This window comes from Ambystoma mexicanum, chromosome 3p (assembly GCF_040938575.1).
Source record: "Ambystoma mexicanum isolate Mex_15411 chromosome 3p, UKY_AmexF1_1, whole genome shotgun sequence".
In the NCBI taxonomy this organism is placed as follows: Eukaryota; Metazoa; Chordata; class Amphibia; order Caudata; family Ambystomatidae; genus Ambystoma; species Ambystoma mexicanum.
The window spans coordinates 362,056,797-362,082,315 of NC_090925.1; the positions used below are offsets into that span (position 1 = coordinate 362,056,797).

The following is a 25,519-nucleotide window of genomic DNA, read 5'->3' on the forward strand; positions in this document are numbered from 1 at the left end:
CCAGTCCCTTTTAGCCCCTTTTCTTGCCCCCTTTAGCCCTTTTTTCACCCCAGAACCTTTTCCGTGACCCTTTTATTTCCCCAGACGCTTTTAGTCCCTTTTCTTGTCACCAGCCGCTTCTTGCCCCCTGCACCTGACGCAGGCCCCTCCCTGTTTTACATGGACTTTTCCCCAGCTCGGCTCGTGTTTGGCTCTAAGAGGCAGGCCAGACCCCCTGGCTCGGACCTACCCCTGAATTACCTGTCTCACCCCCATTATAGACGAGTCGCCCCTGAGTTCCACCTGCACTCAAGTATTAATAATAATAACTTCAGATGTTGCACGCAGAGCGGGGAGTCCAGACTCAGGACCCTGGTCCTGGTTAAAGGCAGTGTTTGTCCCAAAGGGTCAATGGTAACACGCCAGGTGAACCAGTTCCCTTGGGAATTGGTTTCCGCCCCCTTCTTCTTTGTGTTTAATTGTTCCCTCTGTTCGTTTAAACAGCACTTTCACGGCGGGTTCCACGTCGCCTTGCCTTTGTACACATGGTTTGGGTTACTGTGAAAAGCAGCTTCGCCGAAAAGCTGCAGCCCTCAAACACTCCACTCCTTGGCTTGGTTGCATCACACCGAGGCCACGCTGCATGCACTCTGTTCGCTGCAAGCGGGGGGGAGGAACAGTCTCCAAATGGGACTTCAGCCCTTCCTGTTCCTCTGCTTCCACCTCTGGCGCTTTCTGCGGCAGTCACAAAAGAATAAACACCACCGACCCCACCCTCCGGGGCTGAGGTGATTTTCAAAAAGCTCCCACCTTTGTTTGGCCAGCCCTGGCGTAACCGGAGAAGGCCTGGAACGTCTGCAGAGAGCCTGTCTTTCTAGCACTTCTCCTCCCACGGGGAAGTCTCGCGGGTAGAGCAGGTGGGCTTGTAAACTCCCACAATCCAGCTCCTGGCCGCAGCTCTGTCGATGCCCACGTGTCCTACCGGGTACACTGCCTTTACAAACCTTCCATCCCCCAAGCTTTTTGTATCCCTGTGTGGCCTCATTCTGCCATTTCTTGTACCTCCCTTCACACTACGGAGTCCAATGTTCCCATTTCTTCTCGTTAGAGGCCTATTCTCTCCCTATCCAAATGTGTGCTCTTTTATTCTCTCCAAACGCTCGCTCAATAGGCTGTTTTCTCCTCATGGCTTCGGCCATATTACATAGGATGGTTTCCAAACAACGGTTATTATCAGCGTTCAGCATTAGTTAAGGTATTGATAGGGAAAATAACAATATATTGTTTCTATATAGTGGTCCACCCATGCGTATTAATACTTCTATCAGCAAACAGCAACCATCCCTCCTTATGCCTGCTATTGACAGGCTAGTAGAGGGTGCAATGGGATCTTACTAGAGCTGCTGATAAAATGAAAGCAGTTCTAGGCGGTGGCCTAGGGCACCCACACAGGAACACCCTGCAGGCGACACTTTGATCCTAACAACACCAAGTCTGGACTAGTTTTACTAGTGGACCCTAGCTGTGCTAGCTTGCAGTTCCCGTTCAGCCTATATGACCTTATCAGTCAGTTTGAGCTCAAAGTGGCCAACGAAATAGGATCTTTAAAGTTTGGGATCACACTGCGCTATCAATGATATACGATCATCTCACCTAATGGCACTCTGTCAGTGATAATACGAACCCAGCAGCATGAGATACTTTCATGAAGCCCAATCAGTGCTGAAATCTAGCAGTGTCTAAGCCACAGGCTGCTGGCAGTGAGATATCAGAGCATCCTGCCTGTGTTTTCAAGAGCCTGGCAGGGTGTGACCTAAGCCACAGCCTCCTCCCAATGCCCTCTCAGGGAAATCCATGGGGATGTGCTTTGAAGATTTTCACGGGGAATGTGCAGTGAGCTTACATTAGGAAACAAGAAGGTTACAAACTTCCCTTGTGACGCCTAGACGGTGGTAGGCCCATGACTAGGGCTCCTGGCATGTGTTCCTCCTGAAAGGGGCCCTATTGCACAGTTCTCTTATTGGTCTTTCAGCAGCAACCCCTGCCACAGGTATACTCCAGGGCATCCAGCAATAGTAGTATCTTGGGTTGATTGGCAGAATAACAGCATATTAGTATGTGTGGGAATGCCTACAGTGTGTGCAGGTCTTTGGGAATATAGGGTAGGTGGCTACATTATAGCCACTCATGTCGAGCTATCTCTGAGCAGGGCTGTGGGCAATTAATTATTGGAGCAGATCAACTCATCTCTTTCAAAAGCCTGATCAGGACAGAGCACGAAAGACTTGTAACTCCGTCCTGAAGTGTGCAGAAGTCACTTTCATCCTGTGGGCACTTGGGGAGGATCTCAGAACAATAGTCACCAAAAAGCCTATGATTGAGCTTAAGACCCTTGGCATCACAAAGTTCTTAAATCCTTATCTTCCCTAGTTTTCTCTGACCCACAGGGATGCAAATGTATGACTTCTGACTGCGAAGAGAAGATTGGATGGCCATATGTGGACAACTGAAGGCACTTCAAAACATTGCCATTATAACCGTTGCAGGGATGTGTACCTCTTGCTAACTCCCAAGAGATGGCTGGAGAAAAAAAATCGCCTAACCCTGGTTAAATCATATAGGCTCCCCATAACAAGGAACAAGCATTGGCAATGAAAACAGTTTGGGCTTGTGTGTAGGCATGGGTAGAGGCCCTTGCCAGACACTGCCATAGTGAAATTAATTGGCCATTGATGGTAGCAGGTGGGAACATGGCGTGAGTACCTGGGCCTTTAATAGAGTGCATGACAAATGTTTAATAGTTATACACACACACACACACAAAAAATCGACACTGTTGGCTTTGCCAATCCTTGTTTTTGGCAGGACTTCAGTGAAGGACATGCATAGTGCTTACAAATAAATAGAGTAGCTGAAGGAAGACCTGGTGAAGACATTTTTGTTACACCAGTAGCGTGTTTAAACCTCCAAATAAGACATTAACTCTCAGAAGACTGCTTTGAAAAAACACTGGCAGGCTCTTCGAGTTCAAAGTTTGATGGTAAGGCTCGAATAGAGTGAGCTCAAAGAGTTCCAATGAGGTAGTGTTTTGGGCGGGGAGGGTCAGGATCTGGGTGGGAATGGCCATGAGGATTAGCATGGCCATGGGCATTCAATGGGTGGGCAAATAACCAAAAACCTCCTACAAGCTTATTTGCCCCTGAGATGCTATTTCTCCCTATCTGTACTCTAATGCAATAGCTTTGGCTCATAAGTGGCGCAAGCACCACCTAATAGCCCAAACTAAAAGGGATTCAACTTCAGTAGCCAGAAACACATTTCGGTGAACCATACCAACGAATCAAGGAATCTAGACATAAGAGCTGTACCTTTCCCATCTAGACATAAGAGCTGTACCTTTCATCTGGCCCATAAGCTACCACCTTCCCTTCCAGTCTTCATACAGATCCTTACTGGCCACAACGACCTGAAGTGGGCATTGTCTACGGAGAGACTCAAGCACTCGCTTTAAAACAAGAACCGATATCCTTTTACTTGAGCGTAGTCTAATTCTTGCAGTAAATGCACGTTGATGTAGGGCATCCAAACCACGCGTGTTATTGCAAGACAATATTTTACAGTATACACGCAAAACTGGCAGTCCAAAACCAAACTAATCTAACTACGCACCTTGGGACCAAGTGGGATCTTAGGTAGCAAGGTATGAGTAACTAAACAGAAAAGAGGCACCTGGCTGGGAAAGAGGCAGTGCCCTGCTCTACAAGGCAAGAGAGATCGAAATGCATGCATGGGCAGGAGGGGTTGCTTTTCCCGTTAAGGCCCGATCATCGTCTGCTTCAGTAAAGAAGTCAGAGGTGTGGTTTGCCCAACTTGACCACACAGCATTCTACTTCCACTTTCACACACCCCCACGTTCTAAGGCTTACTCCGAGGACCTCCGAAAGCCCTGGCGAGGTGTTTATTTCTAGGTATCAGTGTGGGTGTGGGGAAAATGGAATTTGTATTAGTTGCTACGAATAAACCAATACAAGTATAGCACCATGTGACTCTACAGGATTCCATACTGGCGAAGGCACATGGAATTCCATGTAAGAATGGTCCTCATCTATGCAATTTGAAGCAACACTGGGACAAGCATTGATAACTTTCCCATCTGAACTGTTTGGCCCTATCAAGTGAGTGCGGAAGTGCTTTGTCTGCAAAGCGTGCCCACTAGGAGTGGATGCTTTGGCAAAGAATAAGAGAAATGGCTAGATGGGCATGAACATCCGAAATCATTTAAAACAGGAGATTTAAAGAATAACCTATCAGTATTGAAAAACAGCAAAGGAGTCCTCAATGGACAGCGCACTTCTGGAACAAAAACTCCATCTGCACTTGTGCACCAGATCGAATGAAGCTTCTGTCTGCTTGGCAAGAACAACAATTAGTTTCCACACGGGAAAAAATTATTTTTAATCCGTCCAGGAAGTAATGGAGATGAATAACTTAAAAAATGGTCGGTGGGTCTTTAAAGTACATGAATCATTATTGAAAAGTGAACTCTCAAAGAGCTGTACTGACGCCATGCCATTGCGGTTCAACCTCACAGCCTCAAGAATGATGACAGAAACATGTGTATTTAAGGCTATAATGTTTTCCGGTCAAGGGTCCCCAAGCTTCACGGAAAAGGTTGATGCCATCTGGCGGAAGATGTAAAGACTTGTGTTCTAAGACTTCTAGACCAAGAATGCACAGCTTACTGATTCAGGCTTCTTATATGTTATTCCAGTACAGCTGAGCTACTAGGTCTCAATTCTTAGGAAGTCTGGTACAAAGGAAACTGGGAGTTCCAGATCTGTCTGGCACAAGACTGAGCTGTCGCTCTGGCTAGATGATCCCTTTGCAGAATAGAGATGCGGGTAGACAGGCATAATCCATGTCTGGGAATTTGGGGAGATAAAGAATGCATGTGTCCCTGGGATGACTGTGGCTTTCATTTCTAAAGTACAACCAATCTCCCCCCAATCACCCTCCAATCCCTCTGCCCGACTGTTAGTTAGAACTAGAGTACACTGTGCGTCAACACAAATGTAGAGGATGCTCGAAAGACTGTTTTACACTAACCTCTTTTACATCAATGTGGAGATTCAATTGTATGTCCAGCATTCCACCTTCTTTGGAGAGCTAACAGTAAAGCATCTCAAGATTGGTCTCACTACTAACTGCATCATATTGGAACTTCGCAGCCATACTAGGATGTATTACGTTGAGAATCATTCACCCATAATTAAAAATGTTTTTCCATAGAGTGCGTGCCACATCAAACGTACAATTTTGAAGAGATGTAAATAAAAGATGGTAGCATTTCCCAACTCAGTGGCCTTATTTTATCCACCTCAGAAGCATTAAAGGGTGAGTATGCCTACTGGAATACAACCATTGCGCTTTTTACAGACCCCTGCAGCAGGTTATCAACCCAAAGAGTTAGCTCACTGCTTCAGATAATTAATTGCTGCATAATATAGCCATCAAGCTAGCTCAGTGAGTTCAATATTCGCTTAAGGCATGTGTGTTCATTGAGCCCTTCATTCTTCAAGGTCGATAAATTGAGTACAATTAAATCGGGTAGTAGTAATAATAACTATTAGTACATTGCTTAGAAGTGGGAGGAATCCGGTGCGAACTGGTACAAAAAAATGCGAGTGTTCTAAAAATGTGTTCTTATATTAAAAAAAATTAACTCTCTCGCACTTGATAGTAGTTATTGCAGGGAACTAAAATCTGCAAAGAATACTACAAGGCTCGTGATTGAATGCACTGCCCATATGCTTTTGAAGTGTGTAATCGAAGACGAAACCCAACCTTCATTCCAAAATAAAGGTGTCCATTCCTGGGTTAAGCATATTGAAAGTTCTGAAAGAACTTCAGCTCTGTTCTGGTTAGATTAGAGCACGCAGGGCCAAAATGGCGTCTGGCAGGAACCGGAACCTGAGGAAGGGCACGTTGGGAAAAGACCCTGGTCTGGCAGCGACCGGTAACGAAGGTTTCACGTGTTTCCGAACCCTTTGCTTAGTTGTATTCACCTTCCGGTCATTTTCCTCGCGATGTCAACCTACGCATTTTGCTGCTGGATGTCGGCACTGGCACAAGATGTTCACGTGGTTCCGTGTTAAAGTATGTTTTAAAGCCCTCGGGAAAAACGTGCTCTTAGCGTTCATTCCTTTCAGCCCCTGACACTTTTTCAGACGCCTATCTGCTTGTCACGGGTCTCTCTCTTTGGGAAAACTGCATACGTCTGAGGTGAGCCCTTCCTTCATACATGTAACTACATGATAAAAAGGGACGGAGGAAACGTAAACTTTGGATCACGCCATTTCATCTCACACAAGGTCGTCATTTTTCAAGTCAAATGATATAACAACGGGGAGTCGCGAAACGCGCACCTACGGAAAGCTAAAAATGAAGGCATGGAGAACGGGTGCTAAAAGGGGTTTGAATAAAGGAGGAAACGAAATTGGCATGTTTGGTTTTCTTGTGCTGGATTACATTTTGTAAATCGGAGCCACAGTATGACAGCCAGCAGCACTGTCTACGCCTTGCGCAATCCCGCTATAAACCAAACACCATATTCTCGTGAACGTGTTGCCAGATTTTCACTGCAAATTTGCGGTAATTCCCATTTTGAGTGGCAAACCCGAAACAGCTCCCCGATACTGTGAAATGCCATTTGGGATATTAGAGTGCTTTATTTTTGGCAGACAATTACCGGGGAATTGGGTAACATGACACCATAAGTGACGCACAGAAAAATACCCATTACATAATAACGGCATGGAAGACGGGCGCATAAGTAATACTCCAGCACGGTTCAAGCTGGAGACAACACAGAGTCTGGCACCTTAAGGAAGACACAATGGACAGACCAGGCTGTCATTTAAGACAATACCATTAGAAGTACTGTGCTTGCCATAGCCCCACCGCTTTGTTTAACTAGCCACTCCCACACCTGATGTATTCAGTTGCAAGAGTGAAGGTCACTTATTGCCTTGACAGTGACCTCTGAGGTGGGGGAGGGGGCGGGGGTAGGGTTGGTGTGCACAAAAAGGGGCCCGCTGAACACCTGAGTGCGACATAAAAACAACAAGCCGTAACTACAAACAGAGCAAGCGAGGCCTATAATGTATCGGAAGGTGACACTTGCTTGCAGGACACGCGCAGATTTCGGCAGCAGAGGCATTGCCCCACTGAGCTGTCTTACCGGATATAGAGTAATAGAAGAGCGGGCCTGTCATTTGCTCTTAATTGCTCGTGGACTTGATGATCTGGTTCGCGACGCTTGCTCTCTATCGTTCTAGGGCCCAGTGGAGCATTTTCGGAGGCCTTGTGATGCCATAATCCGTGACATCATGTGTCCCCATTGGTAAGAGTTTCATCCCCCGGCCATCTGCTGTTCCTTTGTCTCCCGGATCACACTGCAGTGGCAATAGCGGGACGCGAGCAGGTCTCCCCAAGAAAGGGCCCTTTCTCCTCTGCGCAGCACTTACACCTCTTCCCTACCCTCCCTTTACAGAACACCAGTAAGTGATCCTTCATCCTCCCCGCATTTTACAGGATTTCCTGCCCGAGGCGTCGAGTCTCCATCTCTGCCTGCCTGCCCCTGCCCCCGATGACACTGCTAAACAGAGGCCAGCTGTGCGAAGTGCGTCGTCCCATCCCCCACGTCTGAGCGCCTCCTCCTAGGCCGCCTTTGTCACCCTCCCGAAAACAAGAGTCCGCGAAAGAGGAACCCGGGCCAGGGGCACACCCAGCGCTTGCTGCACAGCGAGGCTGCGATTACGGGGGAGGGGAGGCCACTGCCGCTCCCCGGGCTCAGAGGGACAGAGCAGCAGTTTGAAGGCGGGGCGGCCGACCGGTCTTACTCGGTGGAGGCACGCCGACTGCCAGGGGCCCTTAATAATATGATGGAAGGCTGACTCTCGGCACTGGTACTACTCGGGTCCTATGATAGTTGGCAGAAGGCAACGGGCCCTGGCATTACCACTGGAGCCCAATAATAATATAGTGGGAGGTTAGGTGGGCCCCAGCACTGGCCTTGGGGCCTTTGGGCAGTAAAGAAGAAGGCTGTCAATGAGCTCTGGCACTACCACTGGAGCCCAATAATAATATGGTAGAAGGTTGGCTCCCACAATGGAGTCTAAGCATGGTATGACAGAAGGTGGCCTATGAGCTTTGGCACTACCACTGGAGCCCACTAATAATATGGTAGAAGGTTGGCTCCCACAATGGAGTCTAAGCATGGTATGACAGAAGGTGGCCTATGAGCACTGGCGTTACCACTGGAGCTCACTAATAATATGGTAGAAGGTTGGCTCCCACAATGGAGTCTAAGCATGGTATGACAGAAGGTGGCCTATGAGCACTGGCGTTACCACTGGAGCTCACTAATAATATGGTAGAAGGTTGGCTCCCACACTGGAGTCCAAGCATAGTATGACGGAAGGTGGCCTATGAGCGCTGGCACCACCACTGGAGCCCAATAATAATGATGGGAGGTTAGGTTGGCTCTCACCACTGGCACTACTCAGGCCCTAGAATAAAATAGAAGAAGGTAGCCTATGAGCTCTGGCACTACCACTGGAGCCCACTAATAATATGGTAGAAGGTTGGCTCCCACACTGGAGTCCAAGCATGGTATGACAGAAGGTGGCCTATGAGCGCTGGCGCTACCACTGGAGCCCACTAATAATATGGTAGAAGGTTGGCTTCCACACTGGAGTCCAAGCATGGTATAACAGAAGGTGGCCTATGAGCGCTGGCACTACCACTGGATCCCACTAATAATATGGCAGAAGGTTGGCTCCCACACTGGAGTCCACGCTTGGTATGACAGAAGGTGGCCTATGAGCGCTGGCACTACCACTGGAGCCCACTAATAATATGGCAGAAGGTTGGCTCCCACACTGGAGTCCAAGCATGGTTTGACAGAAGGTGGCCTATGAGCGCTGGCGCTACCCCTTGAGCCCAATAATAATATGATGGGAGGTTAGGCCCCAGTGCCAGCACTGGCACTGGGGCCTCCGGATAGTATGGAAGAAAGTAGCCTATGACCGCTGGTGCTACCACTGGAGCCCAATGATAATATGTTGGGAGGTTAGGTTGGGTCTCACCACTGGCACTACTCTGGCCTTAGGATAATATAGAAGAAGGTAGCCTATGAGCGCTGGCGTTACCACTGGAGCCCACTAATAATATGGAAGAAGGTTGGCTCCCACACTGGAGTACAAGCATGGTATGACAGAAGGTGGCCTATGAGCGCTGGCTCTACCACTGGAGCCCAATTCAAATATGAAGGGATGTTAGGCTGGCTCCCAGCACTGGGGCTTCAGTGCAGTATGGACGAAAGCAGCCTTGACCGCAGGCGCTACCACTGGAACCCAATGATAATATGATGGGAGGTTAGGTGGGCTCTCATCACTGGCACTACTCATTCCTTAGGATGATATAGAAGAAGGTAGCATATGAGTGCTGGCTTTACCACTGAAGCCCACTAATAATATGGTAGAAGGTTGGCTCCCACACTGGAGTCCAAGCATGGTATGACAGAAGGTGGCCTATGAACGCTGGCGCTACCCCTGGAGCCCAATAATAATATGATGGGAGGTTAGGTTGGCTGCCAGCACGGGCACTGGGGCCTCAGGATAGTATGGAAGAAAGTAGCCTGTGACCGCTGGCGCTACCACTGGAGCCCAATGATAATATGATGGGAGGTTAAGTTGGCTCTCACCACTGGCACTACTCAGGCCCTAGGATAATATACAAGAAGGTAGCCTATGACCTCTGGCACTATCACTGGAGCCCACTAATAATATGGTAGAAGGTTGGCTCCGACACTGCAGTACAAGCATGGTATGACAGAAGGTGGCCTATGAGCGCTGGGGCTACCACTGGAGCCCACTAATATGGTAGAAGTTTGGCTCCCAAACTGGAGTCCAAGCATGGTAGGACAGAAGGTGGCCTATGAGCACTGGCGCTACCACTGGAGCCCAACAATAATATGATGGGAGGTTAGTTTGGCTCTCACCACTGGCACTACTCAGGTCTTAGGATAATATAGAAAAAGGTAGCCTATGAGCGCTGGCACTACCGCTGGAGCCCACTAATAATATGGTAGAAGGTTGGCTCCCACACTGGAGTCCAAGCATGGTATGACAGAAGGTGGCCTGTGAGCATGGGCGCTACCACTGGAGCCCACTAATAATATGGTAGAAGGTTGGCTCCCACACTGGAGTCCAAGCATGGTATGACAGAAGGTGGCCTATGAGCGCTGGCGCTACCGCTGGAGCCCACTAATAATATGGTAGAAGGTTGGCTCCCACACTGGAGTCCAAGCATGGTATGACAGAAGGTGGCCTATGAGCGCTGGCGCTACCACTGGAGCCCACTAATAATATGGTAGAAGGTTGGCTCCCACACTGGAGTCCAAGCATGGTATGACAGAAGGTGGCCTATGAGCGCTGGCACTACCGCTGGAGCCCACTAATAATATGGTAGAAGGTTGGCTCCCACACTGGAGTCCAAGCATGGTATAACAGAAGCTGGCCTATGAGCGCTGGTGCTACCACTGGAGCCCAATAATAATATGATGGGAGGTTAGGGTGGCTCTCACCACTGGCACTACTCATTCCTTAGGATGATATAGAAGAAGGTAGCATATGAGTGCTGGCATTACCACTGGAGCCCACTAATAATATGGAAGGAGGTTGGCTCCCACACTGGAGTCCAAGCATGGTATGACAGAAGGTGGCCTATGAGCGCTGGCACTACCGCTGGAGCCCACTAATAATATGGTAGAGGGTTGGCTCCCACACTGGAGTCCAAGCATGGTATAACAGAAGCTGGCCTATGAGCGCTGGTGCTACCACTGGAGCCCAATAATAATATGATGGGATGTTAGGCTGGCTCCCAGCACTGGCACTGGGGCTTCAGGGTAGTATGGAAGAATGCAGCCTATGACCGGTGGCGCTATTAGTAGAGCCCAATAATATGATGGGAGGTTAGGCTGGCTCCCAACACTGGCACTGGGGCCTCAGTATAGTATGGAAGGAAGTAGCCTATGACCGCTGGCGCTACCACTGGAGCCCAATGATAATATGATGGGAGGTTAGGTTGGCTCTCACCACTGGCACTACTCAGGCCATAGGATAATATAGAAGAAGGTAGCCTATGAGCGCTGGCGTTACCACGGGAGCCCACTAATAATATGGTAGAATGTTGGCTCCCACACTGGAGTACAAGCATGGTATGACAGAACGTGGCCTATGAGCGCTGGCGCTATCACTGGAGCCCACTAATAATATGGTAGAAGGTTGGTTCCCACACTGGAGTCAAAGCATGGTATGACAGAAGGTTTCCTATGAGCGCTGGCGCTACCACTGGAGCCCAATAATAATTTGATAGGAGGTTAGGTTGGCTCCCAGCTCTGGCACTGGGGCCTCAGGACAGTATGAAAGAAAGCAGCCTATGACCGCTGGCGCTACCTCTGGAGCTTAATGATAATATGATGGGAGGTTAGGTTGGCTCTCACCACTGGCACTACTCGGGCCCTAGGATAATTTATTTATTTATTTATTCGCATTTGTATAGCGCACTTGCAGCCCATGGGCATCGAGGCGCTGTTACAAGTAGGTGTTGGATTCTTAATTCAGCAGATATGCATGAGACCGGAGGTCTTATGGATACACAATTACAGGCATAGTTGCAGGTGAAGCATGATATTCATAATACAGTGACAGAATGCCGTCAGGTACGTTTCATACAAATAGCTTGGTTTTAACAGCTTTGCGGAAGGCTTGGTGGGATTCAATCATTCTGATGTGGGGTGGCAGTGCGTTCCAGTGGGTGGCGGCCCGAGTGGGAAAGCTGGCACCACCGGCGCGCACTTTGCGTGATTTGGGCGTGACAATCGTGTTGGAATAGCACATTCTTAATGGTCTGGTGGCAGAGTGCTTGGTGATTCTTTGGGTCAAGTAGGGTGGAGCAAGTTCATGGAGGCATTTGTGGGTAAGGGCGAGTGTTTTGAAAACAATCCTCTCTTTCACCGGGAGCCAGTGTGCCTGTCTTCTGACTTCTGAGATGTGGTCTTTTCTCGCGGTGCCTGTGGCCGCCCTAAGTGCATTATTTTGAACTAGCTGAAGTTTGGCCAGGTTCTTATTGGAGGTCCCAACGAGTAGGGCATTACAGTAGTCCAGCCTAGATCCAATTATTGCCCTAGCAATGGTGAGGCAATTCTGGCGAGACAGGAAAGGTCTGGCAGCGTTGAGGACTTTCGAGTAATAGGCTGAGGAGGAGGCGATGGCATTGACCTGTCTATCCATTGACAAGTCGGAGTCTAGGTAGACTCCGAGTGTCTTCACATGATTGGAGACCTTGATGGGAATGTTATCAATAGTGAAGGAAGTGTACTGTTCACCGAGGTTCCCCAGCGTGGAGGGTGCTCCTATGAGGAGGAGTTCGGTTTTTTCGCTATTGAGGCATAGCCAGTTATCTGCCATCCATGATTGGATAGTGGAGTAGATGGTGGTAAGGGTTTTAGTATCCGCCAGGTAGTCGCCTGTGAGTGGGATGAGGACCTGGGTGTCATCCGCATAGTTTGTATACGAGATGCCCAAGGAGTCAAGGATGCTGAACAGTGGCCTCGTGAAGAGGTTGTAAAGCGTGGGCGCGATACATGAGCCCTGAGGCACACCGCAGGTGATGTGGCTGGGTGTGGCACAGGCTGAGTCAGAGAAGACTTTCATGGCCCTTTCTTGGAGGAAGGAGGTAATCCATTCGCAAGCTTTGGGGGAAAAGTTAGCTTGGGTAGCTAGATGGTGACACAAGGTGTTGTGGTCCACCAGGTCAAAGGCGGCGGATAGATCCAGGAGCAGAAGGAGAGCAGGTTTCCCTGCGTCTCTTAGATCGTCCATTTGGTTCTTTAGGTCCAGGAGAGCCGTTTCGGTACCGTGTCGTGGGCGGAAGCCAGATTGCCGCAGGCCGAGGAGACGGTTTTCTTCAAGGAACTTTTGGACTTGCAGGTAAGCTGCTTTGTCCAGGATTTTCAGCAGGAAGGGTACAGTGGTGATAGGTCGATAATTCCCCGGGATCGTTGGGTCCAGCGAGGGTTTTTTGAGGAGTGGGCGTACCCAGGCCTTCTTAAGTCCAGTTGGAACGTGGCCAGACTGGAAGGATGAATTAATGAATGCTGTGAGGAATGGAGCTAGGATCTGTGCTGAGTCTTTAATGAGACTAGCTGGGCAGGCATCTCCCTTACAGTTGGAGGGTTTGATGGACTTGAGCAAGGCGATGACCTCGTGCTCAGTAATATCTTTGAAGTCAAAAGAAGGAGAGGGATTAGTGGTGGAGGGCGTGGTGGGTTGACTATGCAGGTTAGCTATGAGGCGGGAAAGGGCTTTTTGGTGGCCACGAATTTTAGTTTGGAGAGTGTTGAGCTTGTCTAGCATTGCGGATTGAATGCTATTGCACCAGTTGTCATCTTTGATGAGAGCAGGAGGAGGGGAGGATGGTTTTTCCAGTTCCCTGAATATGGTGAAGATTTCCTTTGACCCCGATTTGGCGTCATAGATCCTAGCGTTAAAGGAAGCAGCTTTAGCTAGGGTGATGTTAGTTTTGTAGGATTTGGAGATGGCTTTGAACGCATTTTTGGTGGTTTCTGATGGGTTAGCTTTCCAGGTGGAGAGGGCAGTCCTCTTTTGCGCACGTTGTTCAAGGAGTTCTTTGGAGAACCATGAGTTAGCGTGTTTGGTTTTCTTGGCTTTTTTGAGGGTCAGTGGCGCAACGGCGTCAACTGCTTGGGTGATGACTTCTTTGAATGTGTTGGCTAGGGTTTCTGGGTGGTTGGAGAATGGGGCCTGCAAGGCCGGGTTGCGGAGGTAGGGTGCTAAATTCTCGACTGTGAGCTGGCGGGAGCTCCTGGCGAGAGTAGCTGGGCAGGGGGTGGGAGGTGAGTTGGTCTCTTTTTTGGTGCGAAGGTTGAATTGGATGTAATGGTGGTCAGACCATGGGATGGGCGTGTTTTCCGTGACAAGTAGCGAGCAGCTATGTTGACTGATCCAGTCGAGGGTGCGCCCTTTGATGTGGGTGGAGTCAGAGACAGATTGTGCAAAGCCCAGGGTGGATAGGGCGTTCTTGAGGGTTTTGGCATGGGGGTCCTTAGGGTCATTAAGCCCCAGGTTGAGGTCGCCCAAGAGTATGACCTGGGAGGTCTTTTTGATGTTGTTGGACAGTGCGAAGATGAGGGTGTCATGGAAGTCAGTGCAAGGACCCGGAGGTCTGTAGACAATGTGCACAGTTATGGTGCAGTTAGGAGAAACATTAATTTTGAGTGGGAGGTAGTCACTATTGTGGTCAAGTGTAGAAGAAGGTAGTCTATGGGCTCTGGCGTTACCACTGGAGCCCAATAATAATATGGTAGAGGTTTGGCTCCCACACTGGAGTCCAAGCATGGTATGACAGAAGGTGGCCTATGAGCGCTGGCGCTACCACTGGAGCCCAACAATAATATGATGGGAGGTTAGGTTGGCTCTCACCACTGGCACTACTCAGGCCTTAGGATAATATAGAAGAAGGTAGCCTATGAGCGCTGGCACTACCGCTGGAGCCCACTAATAATATGGTAAAAGGTTGGCTCCTACACTGGAGTCCAAGCATGGTATGACAGAAGGTGGCCTATGAGCGCTGGCGCTACCACTGGAGCCCACTAATATGGTAGAAGGTTGGCTCCCACACTGGAGTCCAAGCATGGTATGACAGAAGGTGGCCTGTGAGCATGGGCGCTACCACTGGAGCCCACTAATAATATGGTAGAAGGTTGGCTCCCACACTGGAGTCCAAGCATGGTATGACAGAAGGTGGCCTATGAGCGCTGGCGCTACCGCTGGAGCCCACTAATAATATGGTAGAAGGTTGGCTCCCACACTGGAGTCCAAGCATGGTATGACAGAAGGTGGCCTATGAGCGCTGGCGCTACCACTGGAGCCCACTAATAATATGGTAGAAGGTTGGCTCCCACACTGGAGTCCAAGCATGGTATGACAGAAGGTGGCCTATGAGCGCTGGCACTACCGCTGGAGCCCACTAATAATATGGTAGAAGGTTGGCTCCCACACTGGAGTCCAAGCATGGTATAACAGAAGCTGGCCTATGAGCGCTGGTGCTACCACTGGAGCCCAATAATAATATGATGGGAGGTTAGGGTGGCTCTCACCACTGGCACTACTCAGGCCATAGGATAATATAGAAGAAGGTAGCATATGAGTGCTGGCATTACCACTGGAGCCCACTAATAATATGGAAGGAGGTTGGCTCCCACACTGGAGTCCAAGCATGGTATGACAGAAGGTGGCCTATGAGCGCTGGCACTACCGCTGGAGCCCACTAATAATATGGTAGAGGGTTGGCTCCCACACTGGAGTCCAAGCATGGTATAACAGAAGCTGGCCTATGAGCGCTGGTGCTACCACTGGAGCCCAATAATAATATGATGGGATGTTAGGCTGGCTACCAGCACTGGCACTGGGGCTTCAGGGTAGTATGGAAGAATGCAGCCTATGACCGGTGGCGCTATTAGTAGAGCCCAATAATATGATGGGAGGTTAGGCTGGCTCCCAACACTGGCACTGGGGCCTCAGTATAGTATGGAAGGAAGTGGCCTATGACCGCTGGCGCTACCACTGGAGCCCAATGATAATATGATGGGAGGTTAGGTTGGCTCTCACCACTGGCACTACTCAGGGCATAGGATAATATAGAAGAAGGTAGCCTATGAGCGCTGGCGTTACCACGGGAGCCCACTAATAATATGGTAGAATGTTGGCTCCCACACTGGAGTACAAGCATGGTATGACAGAACGTGGCCTATGAGCGCTGGCGCTATCACTGGAGCCCACTAATAATATGGTAGAAGGTTGGTTCCCACACTGGAGTCGAAGCATGGTATGACAGAAGGTTTCCTATGAGCGCTGGCGCTACCACTGGAGCCCAATAATAATTTGATAGGAGGTTAGGTTGGCTCCCAGCTCTGGCACTGGGGCCTCAGGACAGTATGAAAGAAAGCAGCCTATGACCGCTGGCGCTACCTCTGGAGCTTAATGATAATATGATGGGAGGTTAGGTTGGCTCTCACCACTGGCACTACTCGGGCCCTAGGATAATTTATTTATTTATTTATTCGCATTTGTATAGCGCACTTGCAGCCCATGGGCATCGAGGCGCTGTTACAAGTAGGTGTTGGATTCTTAATTCAGCAGATATGCATGAGACCGGAGGTCTTATGGATACACAATTACAGGCATAGTTGCAGGTGAAGCATGATATTCATAATACAGTGACAGAATGCCGTCAGGTACGTTTCATACAAATAGCTTGGTTTTAACAGCTTTGCGGAAGGCTTGGTGGGATTCAATCATTCTGATGTGGGGTGGCAGTGCGTTCCAGTGGGTGGCGGCCCGAGTGGGAAAGCTGGCACCACCGGCGCGCACTTTGCGTGATTTGGGCGTGACAATCGTGTTGGAATAGCACATTCTTAATGGTCTGGTGGCAGAGGGCTTGGTGATTCTTTGGGTCAAGTAGGGTGGAGCAAGTTCATGGAGGCATTTGTGGGTAAGGGCGAGTGTTTTGAAAACAATCCTCTCTTTCACCGGGAGCCAGTGTGCCTGTCTTCTGACTTCTGAGATGTGGTCTTTTCTCGCGGTGCCTGTGGCCGCCCTAAGTGCATTATTTTGAACTAGCTGAAGTTTGGCCAGGTTCTTATTGGAGGTCCCAACGAGTAGGGCATTACAGTAGTCCAGCCTAGATCCAATTATTGCCCTAGCAATGGTGAGGCAATTCTGGCGAGACAGGAAAGGTCTGGCAGCGTTGAGGACTTTCGAGTAATAGGCTGAGGAGGAGGCGATGGCATTGACCTGTCTATCCATTGACAAGTCGGAGTCTAGGTAGACTCCGAGTGTCTTCACATGATTGGAGACCTTGATGGGAATGTTGTCAATAGTGAAGGAAGTGTACTGTTCACCGAGGTTCCCCAGCGTGGAGGGTGCTCCTATGAGGAGGAGTTCGGTTTTTTCGCTATTGAGGCATAGCCAGTTATCTGCCATCCATGATTGGAAAGTGGAGTAGATGGTGGTAAGGGTTTTAGTATCCGCCAGGTAGTCGCCTGTGAGTGGGATGAGGACCTGGGTGTCATCCGCATAGTTTGTATACGAGATGCCCAAGGAGTCAAGGATGCTGAACAGTGGCCTCGTGAAGAGGTTGTAAAGCGTGGGCGCGATACATGAGCCCTGAGGCACACCGCAGGTGATGTGGCTGGGTGTGGCACAGGCTGAGTCAGAGAAGACTTTCATGGCCCTTTCTTGGAGGAAGGAGGTAATCCATTCGCAAGCTTTGGGGGAAAAGTTAGCTTGGGTAGCTAGATGGTGACACAAGGTGTTGTGGTCCACCAGGTCAAAGGCGGCGGATAGATCCAGGAGCAGAAGGAGAGCAGGTTTCCCTGCGTCTCTTAGATCGTCCATTTGGTTCTTTAGGTCCAGGAGAGCCGTTTCGGTACCGTGTCGTGGGCGGAAGCCAGATTGCCGCAGGCCGAGGAGACGGTTTTCTTCAAGGAACTTTTGGACTTGCAGGTAAGCTGCTTTGTCCAGGATTTTCAGCAGGAAGGGTACAGTGGTGATAGGTCGATAATTCCCCGGGATCGTTGGGTCCAGCGAGGGTTTTTTGAGGAGTGGGCGTACCCAGGCCTTCTTAAGTCCAGTTGGAACGTGGCCAGACTGGAAGGATGAATTAATGAATGCTGTGAGGAATGGAGCTAGGATCTGTGCTGAGTCTTTAATGAGACTAGCTGGGCAGGCATCTCCCTTAGAGTTGGAGGGTTTGATGGACTTGAGCAAGGCGATGACCTCGTGCTCAGTAATATCTTTGAAGTCAAAAGAAGGAGAGGGATTAGTGGTGGAGGGCGTGGTGGGTTGACTATGCAGGTTAGCTATGAGGCGGGAAAGGGCTTTTTGGTGGCCACGAATTTTAGTTTGGAGAGTGTTGAGCTTGTCTAGCATTGCGGATTGAATGCTATTGCACCAGTTGTCATCTTTGATGAGAGCAGGAGGAGGGGAGGATGGTTTTTCCAGTTCCCTGAATATGGTGAAGATTTCCTTTGACCCCGATTTGGCGTCATAGATCCTAGCGTTAAAGGAAGCAGCTTTAGCTAGGGTGATGTTAGTTTTGTAGGATTTGGAGATGGCTTTGAACGCATTTTTGGTGGTTTCTGATGGGTTAGCTTTCCAGGTGGAGAGGGCAGTCCTCTTTTGCGCACGTTGTTCAAGGAGTTCTTTGGAGAACCATGAGTTAGCGTGTTTGGTTTTCTTGGCTTTTTTGAGGGTCAGTGGCGCAACGGCGTCAACTGCTTGGGTGATGACTTCTTTGAATGTGTTGGCTAGGGTTTCTGGGTGGTTGGAGAATGGGGCCTGCAAGGCCGGGTTGCGGAGGTAGGGTGCTAAATTCTCGACTGTGAGCTGGCGGGAGCTCCTGGCGAGAGTAGCTGGGCAGGGGGTGGGAGGTGAGTTGGTCTCTTTTTTGGTGCGAAGGTTGAATTGGATGTAATGGTGGTCAGACCATGGGATGGGCGTGTTTTCCGTGACAAGTAGTGAGCAGCTATGTTGACTGATCCAGTCGAGGGTGCGCCCTTTGATGTGGGTGGAGTCAGAGACAGATTGTGCAAAGCCCAGGGTGGATAGGGCGTTCTTGAGGGTTTTGGCATGGGGGTCCTTAGGGTCATTAAGCCCCAGGTTGAGGTCGCCCAAGAGTATGACCTGGGAGGTCTTTTTGATGTTGTTGGACAGTGCGAAGATGAGGGTGTCATGGAAGTCAGTGCAAGGACCCGGAGGTCTGTAGACAATGTGCACAGTTATGGTGCAGTTAGGAGAAACATTAATTTTGAGTGGGAGGTAGTCACTATTGTGGTCAAGTGTAGAAGAAGGTAGTCTATGGGCTCTGGCGTTACCACTGGAGCCCAATAATAATATGGTAGAGGTTTGGCTCCCACACTGGAGTCCAAGCATGGTATGACAGAAGGTGGCCTATGAGCGCTGGCGCTACCACTGGAGCCCAACAATAATATGATGGGAGGTTAGGTTGGCTCTCACCACTGGCACTACTCAGGCCTTAGGATAATATAGAAGAAGGTAGCCTATGAGCGCTGGCATTACCGCTGGAGCCCACTAATAATATGGTAAAAGGTTGGCTCCTACACTGGAGTCCAAGCATGGTATGACAGAAGGTGGCCTATGAGCGCTGGCGCTACCACTGGAGCCCACTAATATGGTAGAAGGTTGGCTCCCACACTGGAGTCCAAGCATGGTATGACAGAAGGTGGCCTATGAGCGCTGGCACTACCGCTGGAGCCCAATAATAATATGATGGGAGGTTAGGTTGGCTCTCACCACTGGCACTACTCAGGCCATAGGATAATATAGAAGAAGGTAGCATATGAGTGCTGGCGTTACCACTGGAGCCCACTAATAATATGGTAGAAGGTTGGCTCCCACACTGGAGTCCAAGCATGGTATGACAGAAGCTGGCCTATGAGCGCTGGCACTACCACTGGAGCCCACTAATAATATGGTAGAAGGTTGGCTCCTACACTGGAGTCCAAGCATGGTATGACAGAAGGTGACCTATGAGCGCTGGCGCTACCACTGGAGCCTAATACAAATATGAAGGGATGTTAGGCTGGCTCCCAGCACTGGCACTGGGGCTTCTGGGCAGTATGGAAGAATGCAGCCTATGACCGGTGGCGCTACTAGTAGAGCCCAATAATATGATGGGAGGTTAGGCTGGCTCTCAGCACTGGCACTGGGGCCTCAGTATAGTATGGAAGGAAGTAGCCTATGACCGCTGGCGCTACCACTGGAGCCCAATGATAATATGATGGGAGGTTAGGTTGGCTCTCACCACTGGCACTACTTAGGCCATAGGATAATATAGAAGAAGGTAGCCTATGAGCGCTGGCGTTACCACTGGAGCCCACTAATAATATGGTAGAATGTTGGCTCCCACACTGGAGTACAAGCATGGTATGACAGAACGTGGCCTATGAGCGCTGGGGCTACCACTGGAGCCCACTAATATGGTAGAAGTTTGGCTCCCAAACTGGAGTCCAAGCATGGTAGGACAGAAGGTGGCCTATGAGCACTGGCGCTACCACTGGAGCCCAACAATAATATGATGGGAGGTTAGTTTGGCTCTCACCACTGGCACTACTCAGGTCTTAGGATAATATAGAAAAAGGTAGCCTATGAGCGCTGGCACTACCGCTGGAGCCCACTAATAATATGGTAGAAGGTTGGCTCCCACACTGGAGTCCAAGCATGGTATGACAGAAGGTGGCCTGTGAGCATGGGCGCTACCACTGGAGCCCACTAATAATATGGTAGAAGGTTGGCTCCCACACTGGAGTCCAAGCATGGTATGACAGAAGGTGGCCTATGAGCGCTGGCGCTACCGCTGGAGCCCACTAATAATATGGTAGAAGGTTGGCTCCCACACTGGAGTCCAAGCATGGTATGACAGAAGGTGGCCTATGAGCGCTGGCGCTACCACTGGAGCCCACTAATAATATGGTAGAAGGTTGGCTCCCACACTGGAGTCCAAGCATGGTATGACAGAAGGTGGCCTATGAGCGCTGGCACTACCGCTGGAGCCCACTAATAATATGGTAGAAGGTTGGCTCCCACACTGGAGTCCAAGCATGGTATAACAGAAGCTGGCCTATGAGCGCTGGTGCTACCACTGGAGCCCAATAATAATATGATGGGAGGTTAGGGTGGCTCTCACCACTGGCACTACTCAGGCCATAGGATAATATAGAAGAAGGTAGCATATGAGTGCTGGCATTACCACTGGAGCCCACTAATAATATGGAAGGAGGTTGGCTCCCACACTGGAGTCCAAGCATGGTATGACAGAAGGTGGCCTATGAGCGCTGGCACTACCGCTGGAGCCCACTAATAATATGGTAGAGGGTTGGCTCCCACACTGGAGTCCAAGCATGGTATAACAGAAGCTGGCCTATGAGCGCTGGTGCTACCACTGGAGCCCAATAATAATATGATGGGATGTTAGGCTGGCTCCCAGCACTGGCACTGGGGCTTCAGGGTAGTATGGAAGAATGCAGCCTATGACCGGTGGCGCTATTAGTAGAGCCCAATAATATGATGGGAGGTTAGGCTGGCTCCCAACACTGGCACTGGGGCCTCAGTATAGTATGGAAGGAAGTAGCCTATGACAGCTGGCGCTACCACTGGAGCCCAATGATAATATGATGGGAGGTTAGGTTGGCTCTCACCACTGGCACTACTCAGGCCATAGGATAATATAGAAGAAGGTAGCCCATGAGCGCTGGCGTTACCACGGGAGCCCACTAATAATATGGTAGAATGTTGGCTCCCACACTGGAGTACAAGCATGGTATGACAGAACGTGGCCTATGAGCGCTGGCGCTACCACTGGAGCCCACTAATAATATGGTAGAAGGTTGGTTCCCACACTGGAGTCGAAGCATGGTATGATAGAAGGTTTCCTATGAGCGCTGGCGCTACCACTGGAGCCCAATAATAATTTGATAGGAGGTTAGGTTGGCTCCCAGCTCTGGCACTGGGGCCTCAGGACAGTATGAAAGAAAGCAGCCTATGACCGCTGGCGCTACCTCTGGAGCTTAATGATAATATGATGGGAGGTTAGGTTGGCTCTCACCACTGGCACTACTCGGGCCCTAGGATAATGTAGAAGAAGGTAGTCTATGGGCTCTGGCGTTACCACTGGAGCCCAATAATAATATGGTAGAGGTGTGGCTCCCACACTGGAGTCCAAGCATGGTATGACAGAAGGTGGCCTATGAGCGCTGGCGCTACCACTGGAGCCCAACAATAATATGATGGGAGGTTAGGTTGGCTCTCACCACTGGCACTACTCAGGCCTTAGGATAATATAGAAGAAGGTAGCCTATGAGCGCTGGCACTACCGCTGGAGCCCACTAATAATATGGTAAAAGGTTGGCTCCTACACTGGAGTCCAAGCATGGTATGACAGAAGGTGGCCTATGAGCGCTGGCGCTACCACTGGAGCCCACTAATATGGTAGAAGGTTGGCTCCCACACTGGAGTCCAAGCATGGTATGACAGAAGGTGGCCTATGAGCGCTGGCACTACCGCTGGAGCCCAATAATAATACGATGGGAAGTTAGGTTGGCTCTCACCACTGGCACTACTCAGGCCAAAGGATAATATAGAAGAAGGTAGCATATGAGTGCTGGCGTTACCACTGGAGCCCAATAATAATATGGTCGAAGATTGGTTCTCACACTGGAGTCTAAGCATGGTATGACAGAAGCTGGCCTATGAGCGCTGGCGCTACCACTGGAGCCCACTAATAATATGGTAGAAGGTTGGCTCCTACACTGGAGTCCAAGCATGGTATGACAGAAGGTGACCTATGAGCGCTGGCGCTACCACTGGAGCCTAATACAAATATGAAGGGATGTTAGGCTGGCTCCCAGCACTGGCACTGGGGCTTCTGGGCAGTATGGAAGAATGCAGCCTATGACCGGTGGCGCTACTAGTAGAGCCCAATAATATGATGGGAGGTTAGGCTGGCTCCCAGCACTGGCACTGGGGCCTCAGTATAGTATGGAAGGAAGTAGCCTATGACCGCTGGCGCTACCACTGGAGCCCAATGATAATATGATGGGAGGTTAGGTTGGCTCTCACCACTGGCACTTCTTAGGCCATAGGATAATATAGAAGAAGGTAGCCTATGAGCGCTGGCGTTACCACTGGAGCCCACTAATAATATGGTAGAATGTTGGCTCCCACACTGGAGTACAAGCATGGTATGACAGAACGTGGCCTATGAGCGCTGGCGCTACCACTGGAGCCCACTAATAATATGGTAGAAGGGTTGGTTCACACACTGAAGTCCAAGCATGGTATGACAGAAGGTGGCCTATGAGCGCTGGCGCTATTAGTAGAGCCCAATAATAATATGATAGGAGGTTAGGTTGGCTCCCAGCTCTGGCACTGGGGCCTCAGGATAGTATGAACGAAAGAAGCCTATGACCGCTGGTGCTACCTCTGGAGCTCAATGATAATATGATGGGAGGTTAGGTTAGCTCTCACCACTGGCACTACTCAGGCCCTACGATAAAATAGAAGAAGGTAGCCTATGAGCTCTGGCGCTACCACTGGAGCCCATTAATAATATGGTAGAAGGTTGGCTCCCACACTGGAGTCCAAGCATGGTATGACAGAAGGTGGCCTACAAGCGCTGGGGCTACCACTGGAGCCCAATAATATGGTAGAAGGTTGGCTCCCACACTGGAGTCCAAGCATGGTATGACAGAATGTGGCCTATGACCGCTGGTGCTACCACTGGAGCCCAATACAAATATGAAGGGAGGTTAGGCTGGCTCCCAGCACTGGGGCCTCAGGACAGTATGGAAGATAGCAGCCTATGAGCGCTGGCGCTACCACTGCAGCCCAATGATAATATGACCAAAGGCTGGCTCCCGGTACTAGCTCTGGAGCCTCATATTAATAAGGAACAAGGCTGCTCCCAGCACTTGTACTGCCACTGGGGCCAGTGATAATGTAGCAGAATGAAGGTTAGGATTGCTGGCCCTGCTTCTAAAACCTAATATTATGGAACAAGTCAGCCCCTGTTCGCTTCTACGGTCACTAGAGTCCAAAAATAAGGAAGAAGGAAGGGTCATAGTGCTGGCCTGACCACTGGAGCCCTGTAATATTAAGGAAAAAAGCATGCTCCCAGCTCTGCTAATGGCCTCCAATAATCATAAGAAGGCAGGCTCTGATCACTGACTCTTCCACTGACGCCCCATACTAAGGACCTTCGCCTAGCCCTGTAACTACCACTGGAATATTTGTTCGGTAACACTAGTCAAAACAACTAGCTGCAGAGTGAAGTAACTCATCAAGCGGACCCACCCTGGCCAAAAAACGGGCCCACACCTGCATGTTGTGGCTTTGCTTCAGGCATTGCCCTATTGCGCTAGAGGCCAGTCCGAGCTTGTATAGTAAAGGCATGTTGAATATCTTGAAGTAGGTGGGCTAGAGCAATGATCCACAACACCACGGTTACTGAACGCGAAAGCCATTACTAACAAATCCTATCGGATTCCTTGACTTGGTGGGTGACTAGTTACATAGATCAAATACATATGATGGATGTGGTTTCAAAAGATTTCAGAAAAACAATCAATTCTGATCTACTGAGAAGACTCAAACAAGATAAGCGGCCTAGGAGTGTGACTTAGTTGTTGAACTTGGTAACATGTGGCAAACACTGCTGTTCTTGCTATCAATTCTGGGGAAAAGGAGGAGGCATGCGGGTGAGTCTCAAGATTCACTACCTGCTCCGGTTATTTTGAATGCATTCATGAATCATACTCCAAATGGAATGGGTGCTATTATATAATTTTGATATGACAGAAAAGCTACCACTGCATAGCATTAGGAGTTAAAAAGATTTGCAGAAAGCAGACAAAGGGGTGGGCGGTGGGTGCACCAAATCATGCATTTAGGGAGCAGAACATGTAAATAGCCATGCAAAAAGGAAGATGGTCTTTTAATTAAGGGTCACTAAAGAGAAGGCCATATCCAGTAAGCTTAAGTTAACAATGTGGAAAGGTAGCAGGGGGAGCTGCAGATCTAATAGGAGGGATTCGAATGGATTGTGTCCTCCCACGTATTCCTCATCTTGTGATAATTCGTTATCGGCAGCTTCGCTGCTTTGGAAAAAGAAATTCGGCAGAGGGCGCTGTGCTCAAGGTCGTGGCGTCGACTGTCCCTCGACGGGCTCCGTACCGTGTCGACGTCACTGATGGTATAAGTAGCTCAAGCCGAGCCCGTTGGCTTCAGTTCCGTTTTTCCAATTGCTTCGCTCTCGTGAATGGCACGCTTCGAGATTTTCTGTTAAGAAAATGTCTTCTTCATCAACCGCTTCAACTCCCAAAACTGGGTTTACGAAGTGTATCGACTGCGGGTCGAAGATGTCCATCACCGATCCTCACCGTATCTGTCTTTGGTGTCTGGGCTCAGACCATCGAACCGGCGACTGTGGCTCCTGTCAGTCAATGACGGAGAAAGCCCTCTGTGAGAGGAAAAGTAAGTTAGCGGTGGGGCGGGAGGCATCGAAGGGCTCTTCGAAAGCCTTGTCAAAAAAACATAAGAAATCGTCCAATTCAAAAGAATCGGAATGTCATAAAAAAACATTCAAAGAGATCCCGATCTCGTAGCAGGTCAAGACGATCTTCTTCGTCTTCTTCTAAAAAGCTAAAAAGGAGACATAGATCTCCATCGTCATCATCCGATACATCGACGGAATTGGTTCGATGTCCAACAAGATCGGATTCCCCTTCAAAATGGGAGAGCTTTAGAAGAAAAATGATGCAGGTCTTTGAGAACGTTGCCTCGACCCCCTCAAAGAAACCTCAGAAAAGCCAGACCCC

General features: G+C 49.6%; 1 protein-coding gene across 4 annotated transcripts in view; it reads right to left on the reverse strand.

Moving 5' to 3' along the window:
- Positions 1-25,519, reverse strand: part of NOL4L (nucleolar protein 4 like) — an 843,583-nt gene that overhangs the window by 360,037 nt on the left and 458,027 nt on the right. Inside the window, exon 1 of one of the 4 annotated variants that reach the window (XM_069651021.1) lies at positions 7,220-7,531. The exons of the other annotated variants lie outside the window; for them this stretch is intronic. The gene's annotated coding sequence lies outside the window, so the exon portion shown is untranslated. Of the gene's footprint in view, positions 1-7,219; positions 7,532-25,519 lie in introns of those variants that run through there. 4 annotated transcript variants of the gene reach the window in all.